Raw genomic sequence first — 13,858 nt, 5'->3', positions numbered from 1 at the left:
TCTATGATCGAGGAGCAAACTTGATTTCAATTTCATTTGAGATTTTGAACACTACAACACAAATCGGAACATGAAACGGCAGATTAGCAGTAGTTACCCTGCGCTCGCGAAGTTACGTACAGTGCATTCAGAAAGTATTCAGACCCCTTCACTTTTTCACATTTTGTTAGGTTGCAGCCTTATGCTAAAATCGTTTAAATTCATTTTTTCCCTCATCAATCTACACTCATTACCCCATAATGACAGAGAAAACAGGAATTTCAGAAAGTTTTGCAAATTTATTAAAAAGAAAAAAACTATAAGAGCACCTCCTCCTTTAGAATATTTTAATGATAATCATGACGTCATCGGTCATGTGTTACAGGCGCCATCTTGGAAAAACCGAAAAACGTTGCACCTCTATCTCCAAAACCGCTCCATGGAAAAAAATTGAAACGTAGCTCATTGTAAATAACTCCATGTGGGGAATAGGTGTTAACGATGATGTCATTGGTGCCATAATTATGACATCATAATTGGACATGGACAACGCTTAGTCTGATCAGTTTGTAATTTATTGAGCATGATCTATGCAACAATTATTTGGAGAATATACATTGATGATGCCATCGCTCATGTGGTCTGGCAGCCATATTGGATCAAAAAAAAAGAAACGTTCTAAAACAGAAGAGTTCGCTCACACCAAGTTGACTGCGCAGGGTAAGTATTCCATGAATACCATCTAGTTTGACTCTGAAATTGGTACGGAATCTTGTCCCAAGCGCACAGAGGAGTAAGATAATTGTTTTAGTCTGTCTGCGTGTCTGCCAGGAGGATGAAATTGAAAATCATTGCAAACATGAAACTTCTTGTTTTTGTGACGTCATAAAAAAAAAAAAACAGGCACCAGGCACAAATAACGAATTCAACGTGTTAAATAAGGTGGTGTAAAAATATCAATGGCGGTAAACTTCTGAAAATATTGTTGCGGACGCGGTTAAAGATGTTATTTTACCGAGCGGTTGGTATTGCCGCGACCGAACAGTTATTCCCCGATTAGAACCCGATTCCACCCAAACGTTGGCCGGATCGCACCGCGGCTGCTCAATGAGGGAAAAGACTAAAACGACGAATGCAAAGAGGAAGACGAAGGCAAAGAAAGGTTTGGAAATACTACTAAATTTATTTACTATTTACACACATAAGCAAAAAGAAAGCGGTCACGTTTATTTACAACACATAAGACGCAGGTGACACAGTGCAAATACTAGCTTACCTACAGTCTTAATTAACCCAGGACAGAACAAACAAAAGACAGACTCACGCGGGGAATGATGACAGGAATGGCAGGAGGTGGATGGCTGGAGGGGGAGGAAGGCACGGAGCTGGCTGGAGCTTTGGTGGAGGTGAACGCTTGGTGGAGCCAACGCGGAGCTTGGTGGAGCCTTGGTGGAGGTGAACGCTTGGTGGAGCCAACGCGGAGCTTGGTGGAGGTGAACGCTTGGTGGAGCCAATGCGGAGCTTGGTGGAGCCTTGGTGGAGGTGAACGCTTGGTGGCGCCAACGCGGAGCTTGGTGGAGCCTTGGTGGAGGTGAACGCTTGGTGGAGCCAACGCGGCTGATGGGGGGTTGGTGTGACGGGTTCTCTCTCCTTCCCTCACAAGCTTCAGGACTCTTTCTCTCTCTTTCTTAGTCCCACCCAGTCCAACAACTTCCTCTCTTGCTTAGTCCAACTCAAGGCCTTTCTGTCTTCCGATCTCCTCCCTCTTCGACTCTCTCTGGGTGCCTCTGCCTCGGGTTATATAAGCCCCACCCTTGACCCTTTTGCGAACCTCCCCAAAACGTTCTCTCTCCGCCCTCTAAAGCCAACCCCTCGTTCTGGGTTGGTCGGCAAGGGCTGGTTCACTCCTCCCCTCTATGACGAGGTGGGGACCCGCCTTTCTTCCCCAACCCTGCCTCGTGGCCAATGGTGGATAAAGAGAAAACCGCCCAAAATGCAGTTGGCAATGTGAATGGCAATTGATGAAAAGGGGGAATGGAAGTTTTGGGAGTGGGAATGAAGGGAATCTATCTCTTTCACTTGGTGCAATGGAGTACTTCTATTAATGGGAGACACAGCCTTACCCTAAAACACAGAATAAGATATAACTATCGAACAGGGGTATTCTATGATTGGCTGACGTGTATGCTTGTGGACTAATTATGGGACGCCCTTTGACCTTTACACAGCTCCGGAGGCAGAAGGCGCAGAATAACAATAATAATTATAATAAAGCACACAATCAAAAAAAAATACAGTCCTCATATCCGCAACAATATTTTTTCTGGAGCCTTCAAAACTTTTTATTTCAAATGAATTAAATACTTGAACACTGTAGAACACAAATCGCCTTTTTGACCGTTTTTTTGACCTTTTTGACCTACAGTTTTGAAAAACCTCCAGTTCAGCAGTACTTGGACAAAATATTACCCCATCTCGACCAATCAAATTTAATGAGCTCATGCTCTCAGCTTTGGGTAAATCAAGATTTGGACAAAATCCCGGCTCGTAGGAAACATAGATCGTGCTAGGAAAGGCAAAGCAAGATTTGAAAAGACCTTTTTCTCAAGACTGCAGGGAGTAAGGTGTTCTATGAACTCTCTAGTTTACTTATTATCACTTGCCGGCGGGAGGAAGGAGTGTTGCGAGAGTGCAGAGGACGTACAGGAGCATCATCAGGGAATGAGGTGTGTCAGCTGATGGATGAACAAACATTGGGAGCACATTCATTTGTCGACCTGCCCATCTCAACCAAAATCATGGAGTTTTTTTGTTATTTTTTATGCACATTTTCCCGATATTGTTTAATTTTATGTGATGTTTAGTGTCGGGGAATTGTAGTGTCAGTTGTTGAAATGGAGAATGTATATACATCCGGTTTAGCACATTTGCACTCAGTTGTGGATTTAAGGGTTCTGTTCTTTTTCAGGGAACTAAACATGAACAAGTCTACTTGTTCAGATGATGACGGTGTGAACCATTCTTTACCGTCAATTGCAGCGAAGAAACCTAATCTTTGGAAGCGTCTGAAGTAAATCATTTTATTTTCCTCCTCTTCACTTTTTAAACTTGTTTTTGGATATGAACTGAACATCAAAAGAAACTTATCACTTTCATTTTTTGAAATGTGCAGCTTTACAAACACGTTTCTTCAATTGTCATGGCTGATTATGTAACGGAATCTTCACTTCAATCACCTGGTTGATCAACAATGGCATGCTTGAGTGGTTCTGCATAGGGATATTTCCCTTTAATAATGACCCTCATAATGAAATACTTCAGTTCTCATGGTTAGACATTCATTTACTGCTGTCCATAGTCACTCTAGAGCAGGGGTCGGCAACCTTTTTGACATGAAGTGCCAGTTTGAAATGTGCTTGTTAATTAGTGTGCCATATCAACATTAAGTTTAACATTAAGTTTAATTTTGACACCACATCAAAAAAATATTTCCAAGACATGGAATTTTATTCCATCCACATCGGCTACATGCATAGCAACAACATTTTAAAGAAACATTTACCGAACATCTACCGAACCTGAACCGCTTCACTGCAATTCCTGTGGGAAATGTGAGCGGGAGGCCATACCATCAATCAAACTAAACGAGCATTCTGAGTATTGCGCTGCAATACATGTCCCCTACCGGCATTGGGTAGCACTGTCATAGAAGACAGTATTATGACTCACCGCACTCCAAATTATAGTCTGGAAAACTGTTGGGGAAATTCCCAAGTTCAAAGTGCCATAACTTTGTCAAAAATGATCGAAACGTCGTGAAGTTCGAACTTGATCTGTAACTTGTCATGACGAAACCATGTACCAAGTTTGAAATCATTAGCATTAAGAGTTTAGAAGAAAAAAAAGTCCGGAAAGCTGTTCTTTGCATGACGGACTGACGGATCGACAGACTGACAGACGGAGGGACGGAGTGCAAACCTATAGTCCCCTACGGTGTATACCGGTAGGGGACTAATAAGACAGGCCGCGTGTTACGAGAAAAACTACTATCCCCATTTTCCTTACTACCTCCCCATAAAAAAACTCAAAATAATGACGAGATCAATATTAAAACGCAGAAGGCAGCCTGAATGATAACAAAGAGTGGAGATGCAACCGCTGACCACCGGATGTTAACAGCACAGCCGCTCTTACAGCACCTCAGGTTGCCGCGAACGGCATATCGGAAGGCACCAATCCTGCATCTCCTGTTTTATATCTGCGATTTTTATACAATTCAGAATAATGATGATTAATAATATTAAAACGAAGAAACCAGTCCGAATAATAATAATGAGTGGAGATGCAGCCTCGGACCATCTGCTGTGAACAACACCACTGTTCTTACAGCACATCCGGTTGCCGCAAATATTGTGTTTGAATGCGCCAGGCCGGCCTTGCTTTCCAATAAAGAACATCTCATGTTGTGCATCTTTGATTATTATTCCAGTAATAGAATTTGGAATTGGAATGGTGACTCTGCTCTGATCCATCTACCTCATCACCCTGCACAATCACACCGGAATACTGTTATAGTGCAACACGCGCAACAGCCAATGGCTGTTCAAGAGGTGATTTGGCATGCAGCGGAGAGGGCACTGCTTTCGCCAGTGTGCCAATGACTACGCTGCCGCGTGCCAATGGTGGCACGCGTGCCTAAGGTTGCCGACCCCTGCTCTAGAGGCTTCTGACAGGGAAGACAACAAGAATATTCAGATGCCACGCCTGACATCTGAACAACGTTTAAGGGCAATTGGGATGCTTGAGGCTGGTGTAAGTCAGCGAACAATTGCCCAATGTCTTGGTTGCTCACAGCCTGCAACTTCCAACCTGGCCAGGCGTTACGGTGAAACTGGAACTGTGAATGATAGTCCACGAAGAGGAAGACCATGGGTAACCACCCCAAACCAAGACCGCTGGATTGTGCTACAGCATCTTCGTGATCGTTTCCGCCCTGCGACGCAAAAAGCTGCAGTGATAAAATGTTTCCACAACAACCGCATCAGTGTATCTACTGTGCGGAGGTGCTTGAGAAGTCGGGGACTGGTGGCAAGACATCCTTGCAGAGGTCCAGTGTTGAACGCCGTGTATCGGTTGAACAGACCAAGATGGTGTCTGCAGCATTGCCACTGGACACAGCAACAGTGGAGTGCAGTCTTGTTCAGTGATGAGTCCAGATTTTGCCTCCATGCTGCTGATGGGTGTCAACGGGTATGGCGTTAAGGTGGGGAAAGGTATGCCTCATGCTGTATTCGCCAGATCAATCGTTGGGAAGGACCCAGTGTGATGGTATGGGCTGGCATTTCCACCAGTTTCAGGAGACCTCTGGTCATCATCGAAGGCAATCTTATTAGTCAGCGTTATGTCAATTAAGTTTTGAGACCTCATCTGCTGCTATTTCTCCAGGCTCATCCTGACATCGCAGTTTTCCAGCAGGACAACGCTCGATCCCATGCTGCTCGCTTGATCACCAACTTCCGCCAGGAACAGGGTGTTGAAGTGATGCCTTGGATGCCTTATTCCCCTGACCTCAATCCCATTGAGCATTTGTGGGATGAGCTTGGTCGACGTCTAGCATCGAGGAGATCAACGGCTGTCAATCGGCAAATGCTCATTCAAGGCTTGCAGGAGGAGTGGGACAGACCTCCCCAGGACTGCATCAAACGCCTGGTACAGAGCATGCGTCAGAGGTGTACAGCCTGCATCACAGCTCGGGGAGGACACGCACGATATTGAGGACTGCCGTCATTCTGTCGTTGACTGTTAGGAGTGTTGTTTCCATTCCTGTGTCATTTTGTTTTGACTGTATTCAGGTGCGTGCCTTTGTGTTGCAGTGCTGTGACTTGTTACTCCACCCCTTGTGATGTTCATGCTTTTTGTTTTTTGTGATTGAGGCAACCTCTTGTTTATTGACGTGTTTCGTAAAGATAGCTGAACTTTACCTCTGTGTTCAAATTTTTTTTTATTTTGGCGTGGAGGATTTCAATGAGTGTCCTTCCAAAGATTTGATACGTTTATTTTGATGTTGAGTATATCTGTTGGAACCCATCTGTGGTTCGGTCCCATCGGCCGATGGGTCTGACCCGTTTGCGGATCCGCAGATGGGTTGCCCATCGGCCGATGGGCGACCCATCTGTGGATGCACGAGAAATGACAATGGGGTCCACCCCCCCCCCCCCAATTCAATTCTTCGCACCATGCATTCCACTCGTACTACTCAAACAATTATTTTCACAACAAACACAATTCAATTTATACTCACACACACAGCATCATCTCGTTACCTGACTTCCCCTATAGCTCGTGCTTCCCTCGTCGTCCCTTTACACTATGCACACACCCTTTGTTAACAACTAACTAAACTCTCCATGTCCCCTCTACAATTCTTAAATTACTTCGTAATTATTAGTTCTTAGTAATTAGTAATTATTAATTACTTAGTCATTCCCTGCATTCATTCTTGCATTCATTCATTCATTCATTCATGCATTCAATCATATTCATAATCATTGCTGTTCTTCATGTTCTTGCTACCTAGAAATTTATGATTTTAAGCTTGATCAGAGTAAAGTTAGAAAGTGCGGATCCGCAAATGGGTCAGACCCATCGGCCGATGGGACCGATCCACGGATGGGTTCCAACATATCTATTGCAACAAATGTACAAGGAGCTAACATTTAAATAGATATATGTGGGAAAATTACATTCCCAGACCGGGAATCGAACCCAGGTCCTCTGGAAACCCGTACCAGTGCTCTGCCATCTGAGCTATCTGGATGACCCTGACTGAGCATGCAATTTTCCCACATATGATTGCCACTCTCTTTCCATCAATGTTTCCAGGACACTCGCTGCCAACCATAGGAGCATCAACAGCCTGAACACGAGAGAGACTTCCTTAATGGGGGGGGGGGGGGGGGGAGACAAATACATGTCCGCTATTATAAACACCTCATATGGAGGGGACAAATCCATGTCCGCTATTATAAACACCATATATGGAGCCGTGTTCAAGCCGTTAGTTCTCCTATGGTTGGCAGCGAGTGTCCCGGAAGCATTGAAGGAAAGAGTGGCAATCATTTGTGGGAAAATTGCATGCTCATTCAGGGTCGCCCAGATAGCTCAGATGACAGAGCACTGATATGGGTTTCCAGACGACCTGGATTCAATTCCCGGTCTGGGAACGTAATTTTCCCACATATATCTATTTAATTATTTCATGGTGTTCATTAAGATAACATTTCAATCTTTTTCAACCTAGGCAACAGTTTACCACACATGATAAGAAGAACAAGTGTTGTGGTGACACTGCACCTGACGTGTAAGTAACAGAAAATATCCCTTTGGAATGAAATCCAATTTAGCACATTTGTATTCAGTTGTGGATGAAGAGTTCTGTTCTTTTGCAGGGAACCAAAGATGAACAAGTCTTTACCATCCAAGACAAAGAAAATCAGTTGTTGGAAGCGTCTGAAGTAAATAATGTTATTTTCCTCCTCTTGACTTTTTAAACTTGTTTTAGGATGAATCTACCACATCAAATGTAGAAGAAACTGACTTTTCAATCTTTTTCAACCTAGGCAAAAGTTTACCACACATGAGAAGAAGAGAAAGAGTTGTGGTGACATTGCACCTGACGTGTAAGTAAGATGAAATATCCCTTTGGAATGATATCCGATTTAGCACATTTGTACTCAGTTGTGGATGAAGAGTTCTGTTCTTTTGCAGGGAACCAAAGATGAACAAGTCTTTACCATCCAAGACAAAGAAAATCAGTTGTTGGAAGCGTCTGAAGTAAATAATGTTATTTTCCTCCTCTTGACTTTTTAAACTTGTTTTTGGATATAGCTACCGCATCAAATGTAGAAGAAACTGACTTTTCAATCTTTTTCAACCTAGGCAAAAGTTTACCACACATGATAAGAAGAACAAGTGTTGTGGTGACACTGCACCTGACGTGTAAGTAAGAGAAAATATCCCTTTGGAATGAAATCCAATTTAGCACATTTGTATTCAGTTGTGGATGAAGAGTTCTGTTCTTTTGCAGGGAACCAAAGATGAACAAGTCTTTACCATCCAAGACAAAGAAAATCAGTTGTTGGAAGCGTCTGAAGTAAATAATGTTATTTTCCTCCTCTTGACTTTTTTAACTTGTTTTTGGATATAGCTACCGCATCAAGTGTAGAAGAAACTGACTTTTCAATCTTTTCAACGTAGGCATAAGTCCTGCAGATGTGATCAGAAGAAGTACAAGAAGCGTTGTGGATTTGTTGTGCATACCATGTGAGTAAGAGAAAATATCCCTTTGGAATGTCATGACATTAAATTCACTACCGATTATAAATGGTATTCCCTAAAGGAATTGAAGCTCACCCTGTCATATCTCGATCACATTTTGCTCCTTAAATATTTCCTGTACTATTGGTTGGAGGTTTGATCCAACCTTTTATCCTTGGTTGGATCCCAGTGTGTACCCTGGATTAGAATAGGTACACCGTATCCCTGCGTGTCGTAAGAGACGACGAAGAGGGTTGGCGTCAGGAAGGGCATCCGGCCATAAAAACATTGCCTCAAAAAGAGAACCATGACAATTACAACTACATGTGGGCAGGGCACAGAAGCACAGATCTCCAGAAGTGGAGATCGGTTTCTGAGGTTTGGGACATGGAATGTAGGGACAATGACAGGGAGATCATGAAAAGTGGTGGAAGTATTGGTCAGAAGAAGAGTGGACATATGTTGTGTGCAAGAGACGAGATGGAAGGGAAGTGGTGTGAGAATGGTGAAGGGTAGGCAGGCACAGAAATACAAGTTTATGTGGCAAGGGTGCCTGGAGGGCGTGCATGGTGTTGGTGTCCTGTTTTCTGAGGAGTTTGTAGACAGTGTGGTGAGTGTGACTAGAGTGAGTGATAGGTTGATGATTGTGAAAATGATGATTGGAAAGCTCTTGGTGAATGTCATCTCGGGATATGCTCCGTAGGTTGGTCGAAGCGATGAAGAGAAGGACAAGTTCTGGTGTGCGACAGAGAAGCTGATGGAAAACATGAAAGATGAGGAAGTTGTTGTGGTAGGAGGAGACCTAAATGGACATGTGGGAAGGAGTATGGACGGTTTTGAGGGAGTTCATGGGGGTTACGGATATGGTGTGAGAAATGGAGAAGGTGAAAGGATTTTGGAGTTTGCTGATGGAGCTGATTTCTTGATTTGTAATACTCAGTTCCAGAAAGAGGATAATAAGCTTGTTCCATACACGTCAGGTGGGTCGACGACAACCGTTGACTACCTGATGGTGCGTAGGCGAGATAGGGGGCACCTCCGGGACACAAAGGTGATCCCGGGGGAGGAGGCTGTTTCACAGTTTCTCCCTACCTAACCCTGCTCTCCCTACCTCCCCCTCTCATCCTTCATCTTACCCTACTCCTCCCCTCCCCTGTCCTGTACCCGATGCTCCCCCTCTCTCTTCATTAACGGTATGGACCTCAAACATCCGGGGCCTTCGCTCAAACCTGACTGATCTCTCCATACAGGTTGCTTCTGACGATCCAGACTTGATCTGCTTAACAGAGACTTTCCTCCTTCAAGATGTCTCTGATTCCTTAATATCCCTTCCTGGTTACTCCCTCCTCCGGTATGATAGACCTGAGCCTCGGCCTGGTGGTGGGGTGGCTATCTTTATCAAAAACTCCCTTCCTCACTCTCCTTGCACTGCCCTCTCTCCTCCTCACCCCCAGGAGTACCTCTGGCTACGGCTTCCTCTCCGCTCCCACCTTTTGTTCATATGTGTTCTGTACCGTCCCCCAAACAGTGATGACTCCATCTACATTTCACTGTCTGACAACATGGACCAACTTCTATCCACTCATCCCAACTCTCTCTTCCTCATATGTGGTGACTTCAATTGTCATCATGCCACCTGGTTGGGTGTGGGTTCCTCTCTCACCAGTCATGGCACCTCAGCAAAGGACTTCTGTGACTCACTGGGATTGACACAATCTGTCAATTTCCCGACCCGGATCTCAGCCAATGGAGTATCTTCACTTCTAGACTTGGTTATGACTAACTTCCCTGCTAATGTCTGCTGCTCTTCTTCTGCTCCAATCGGTTCTTCTGATCATGTGCTTGTCAAAGTGGACATCTCTCTGGCCATTCTCAGAGAGCCTCCTCAGCGTCGACGAGTCTGGCATTTCACTCAGGCCGACTGGGACGGTCTTCAAGCAGCCATCAATCGTCTGGATTGGTCTCCCATCTCCACTGCCTCTGACATCAATTCTTCCTGGGAATTCTTCCAAAGCAAACTGATCTCTCTCATGCACAGATTTATCCCATCTCGCCTTCAGTTGTCTTACCCTTCTTCCCGTCCATGGTACACTGAATCTTGTGGTGAGGCAGTTGCCCTGAAACAACTTGCCTTTGCCTCTTGGAAGGCTAATCCAACTGAAGGAAATCTCAGTTCCTTCCACCAAGCTCGGAACAAGTGTGTGTCTACCCTCAGGAGTGCCAGGAAGCACTATCTCTCCTCACTCAAGAATGAACTCTCAAACCTGTCTCCTTCCTCCAAATCCTGGTGGCGTCTGGTCAAATCCGTTTCTGGTGTTTGTTCCCCCTCCATCCCCTCCCTTACCTCAAATGGCCACACAGTTGACATCGCACGTGACAAAGCCGAATGCCTCAACTCTGTGTTTGCCTCAAAATCCTTAGTCCCAAACCCATCTCTATCTGTTCCCACCTTTCCCATTCGAACCAAACTGCTCCTGGACTCTGTGACCTTCTCTCCTGATGAGGTGGAGGAGTTTTTCTCAAACCTCGACTCTGATTCTGCAACTGGACCAGATGGCATCAGCCCCACGGGTCCTAAAATCCTGCTCTGCCGCTCTATCTCACCCTCTCTCTGTTCTTTTCACCCTATCTTTTGCTCAAGGTCATCTGCCAGCATCCTGGAAATCAGCAAACATTACCGCTTTACACAAAAAAGGTGCAAAAACAGAACCTTGCAACTACAGACCAATCAGCCTGCTCCCAATTATCAGCAAAGTCATGGAATCCATCATTGCTTCGAATATGAAATCTTTCCTCTTCTCCAATGACTTGATCTCTGACCATCAATTTGGTTTCAGAGCAGGTCACTCTACTCTGGACATGCTGCTTCTGCTGTCTCAACAATGGATGGAGGTCCTCAATGCCAAACAGGAAATCAGAGCTGTCTCCCTTGACATATCATGGGCCTTTGATACGGTCTGGCACCCAGCTCTGCTCACCAAACTCTCCTCCTATGGTATCCATGGAAATCTCCATGCATGGCTTGCGGACTTCCTCTCTGGTCGTAGTCAACATGTGGCCCTGAATGGATTTCTCTCATCTCCCCTTCCTGTTCAGGCTGGAGTTCCCCAAGGAAGTGTGCTGGGCCCTGTGCTTTTTCTGGTCTTTATCAATGATCTCTCCGACTCTCTGGAAAATCCTCTCTATCTCTTTGCTGATGACTCCACTCTCTGCCGCTCCATTCCTCTTCCCTCAGATCGGCAGTCTGCAGCCTCCTCACTCTCTGAAGACCTGGACAAAATCACAGACTGGTCAAACAAGTGGAACATGTCTTTCAATCCTGACAAATCTCACTCTCTTACTATGTCTCTCCGAAAAGATCGACTGGACAACCCTCCCATCTACTTTCTCAACAATCCTCTCCAAGAAGTTCTGTCGCTCAAGCTTTTGGGTCTCACTATCTGCCATGATCTTTCATGGGAAAACCACATTTCCAAGCTGGCCTCCAAAGCCAGTCGCCGACTGGGCATCCTCCGTCGTGCGAAGTCCTTCCTCGGCACACCTGAGCTCCTCACCACATACAAGGCTTTCATCCGCAGCTCAATGGAATAATGTTCTCCCCTCTGGGCTGGTGCTCCTGCCTCCCACCTGGCTCGGCTTCACGCTGTTGAATCCAAAGCTTTCAAAATCATTGGAATCTCCCGTGATGAAGCTATCTCTGAGGGCCTTTCACTCACTCACCGCAGGCAGGTAGGGGGTCTTTCTGTCTTCTACCGACTCCTCTCCGGCCTTGCTCCCCCAGCTCTCTCTGTGCTCTGTCCCCCAAATATTCCTACAGGTCGCACAAGATCTGCCAGCAACCCTCTGATGGTTAAACTGCCGAAATCTCGGCTCTCTGCTCACCTTCACTCTTTCATTCCTCTTTTCTCCCGCCTCTGGAACAAACTCCCACACTCCCTTCAATGCCTCTCCTCCCTCCAGGTCTTTAAAACAGCTGTTCACCACCATCTCTTATCTTCCCCCATCCAAAACCTTGATCTTTTCTACCCCCACTAATTCACCCCAGATCCACCTTGTTTGAAATTCCAACTTCTTTCCTGGAAATCCTGGCAGTGTCCATATGTTTATACCTCTCCCACCCCCACCCCCCCCTTCACATGCCTCCCCCCCAAAGCCCTCTCCCTCCCACAGATCTCTCGATGTCTCCATGTCTCTCGGTCCCTGCTCTCAAATGTTGTGTTTGTGTCCTTCACCCTCTCTCCCCATCTTGTCTACCGCTCCCGATGTTATTTGTTTTTGTGTCTGTTTGTCTTTCTGTGTGATTCATGTTCGCTCTTTCACGAGCCTCGATCTTGTATACAAAAAAAAAAAAAAAAAAAAAACAGCACCACTTGGTTGTGTGTGACATAAGGGTGAAAGGTGCGAAGAGAGCTCGGCGGGTGAAGTACCAACCGAGAATGAAGGTGTGGAGGTTGAAAGAGGTGACAGTAAGGGAGGCATTAAAAGAGAGGCTGAGTAGGGTCAAGGATGATGTGGTTGAGCTTGAAAGTGGTTGGATGTCAATGAAAGCTAGTGTGTTGGGAGCCATTGGTGAGGTATGTGGATGGACAAAAGGACCACCGAGGCACTCGGAAACATGGTGGTGAGATGATGAAGTTGGAAAGAGGATTGACGAGAAGAGGAAGAAGTTCAAGGAGTGGCAGAAGGCGAAGGGTACGGGAGCAGAAACAGCAGAGCATGAAAGTTATAAGGCAGCCAGGAAGGCTGCAAAGAAAGAGGTAGCAAAGGCGCAGGAGGCATGTAGGAAAATGTTCGGAGAACGCTTGGATTCGGAAGAGGGTCAGAATGCAGTATTCAGGATTGCAAAGCAGATAGCGAAAGAGAGGTGTGATGTGATGGGGGTGAGTTGCTTGAAGGATGAAGTGGGACAAATCGTTGTCGACCCAGATGGAATTAAAGGAAGATGGAAAAGATATATGGAAATGCTGTTGAATACAGAGAATGAATGGAATGGCAACATAGAGAGTAACCCAGTTTTAGGACCGGCAGAGAAGATAACAGAAGGAAGTTGAGGAAGCGATAAAAGCAATACAACAACACAACATGCATTTTAAAATGGCGATAAAAGCAATGAAGGGTAGAAAAGCGGGAGGCCCGACGGGAGTTGTGGGAGATATGTTGAAGGCAGCAGGAAGTTGGGGTGTGAAGAGAATGACAGAGATCTGTAATCTGGTGGTGAAAGAAGGTCGCATTCCAGTGGATGGGAACTGAGTACCCTCGTCCCTCTATACAAGGGGAAAGGTGACCCTCTGGAGTGTGGCTCGTACCGAGCGATAACGTTATTGGAGCATGGAATGAAGGTATTGGAAAGGGTGTTGGAGAGGAGGATAAGGAATAAAGTGAAGATCGACGAAATGCAGTTTGGATTTATGCCAGGAAGAGGAACGACAGACGCGCTTTTCATTGTGAGGCAGTTGCAGGAGAAGTACATGGAGAAGAGGAAGAAGTTGTTTCTTGGGTTTGTTGATCTGGAGAAAGCATTCGATAGGGTTCCATGCAAAGTATTGAGATGGGCATTGAGGAA

This window comes from Myxine glutinosa, unplaced genomic scaffold, assembly GCF_964187855.1.
Source record: "Myxine glutinosa unplaced genomic scaffold, kmMyxGlut1.1 SCAFFOLD_203, whole genome shotgun sequence".
NCBI classification, from domain to species: domain Eukaryota; kingdom Metazoa; phylum Chordata; class Myxini; order Myxiniformes; family Myxinidae; genus Myxine; species Myxine glutinosa.
The sequence above is the reverse complement of the archived record's forward strand: the minus strand, read 5'-3'. Positions refer to the sequence as shown.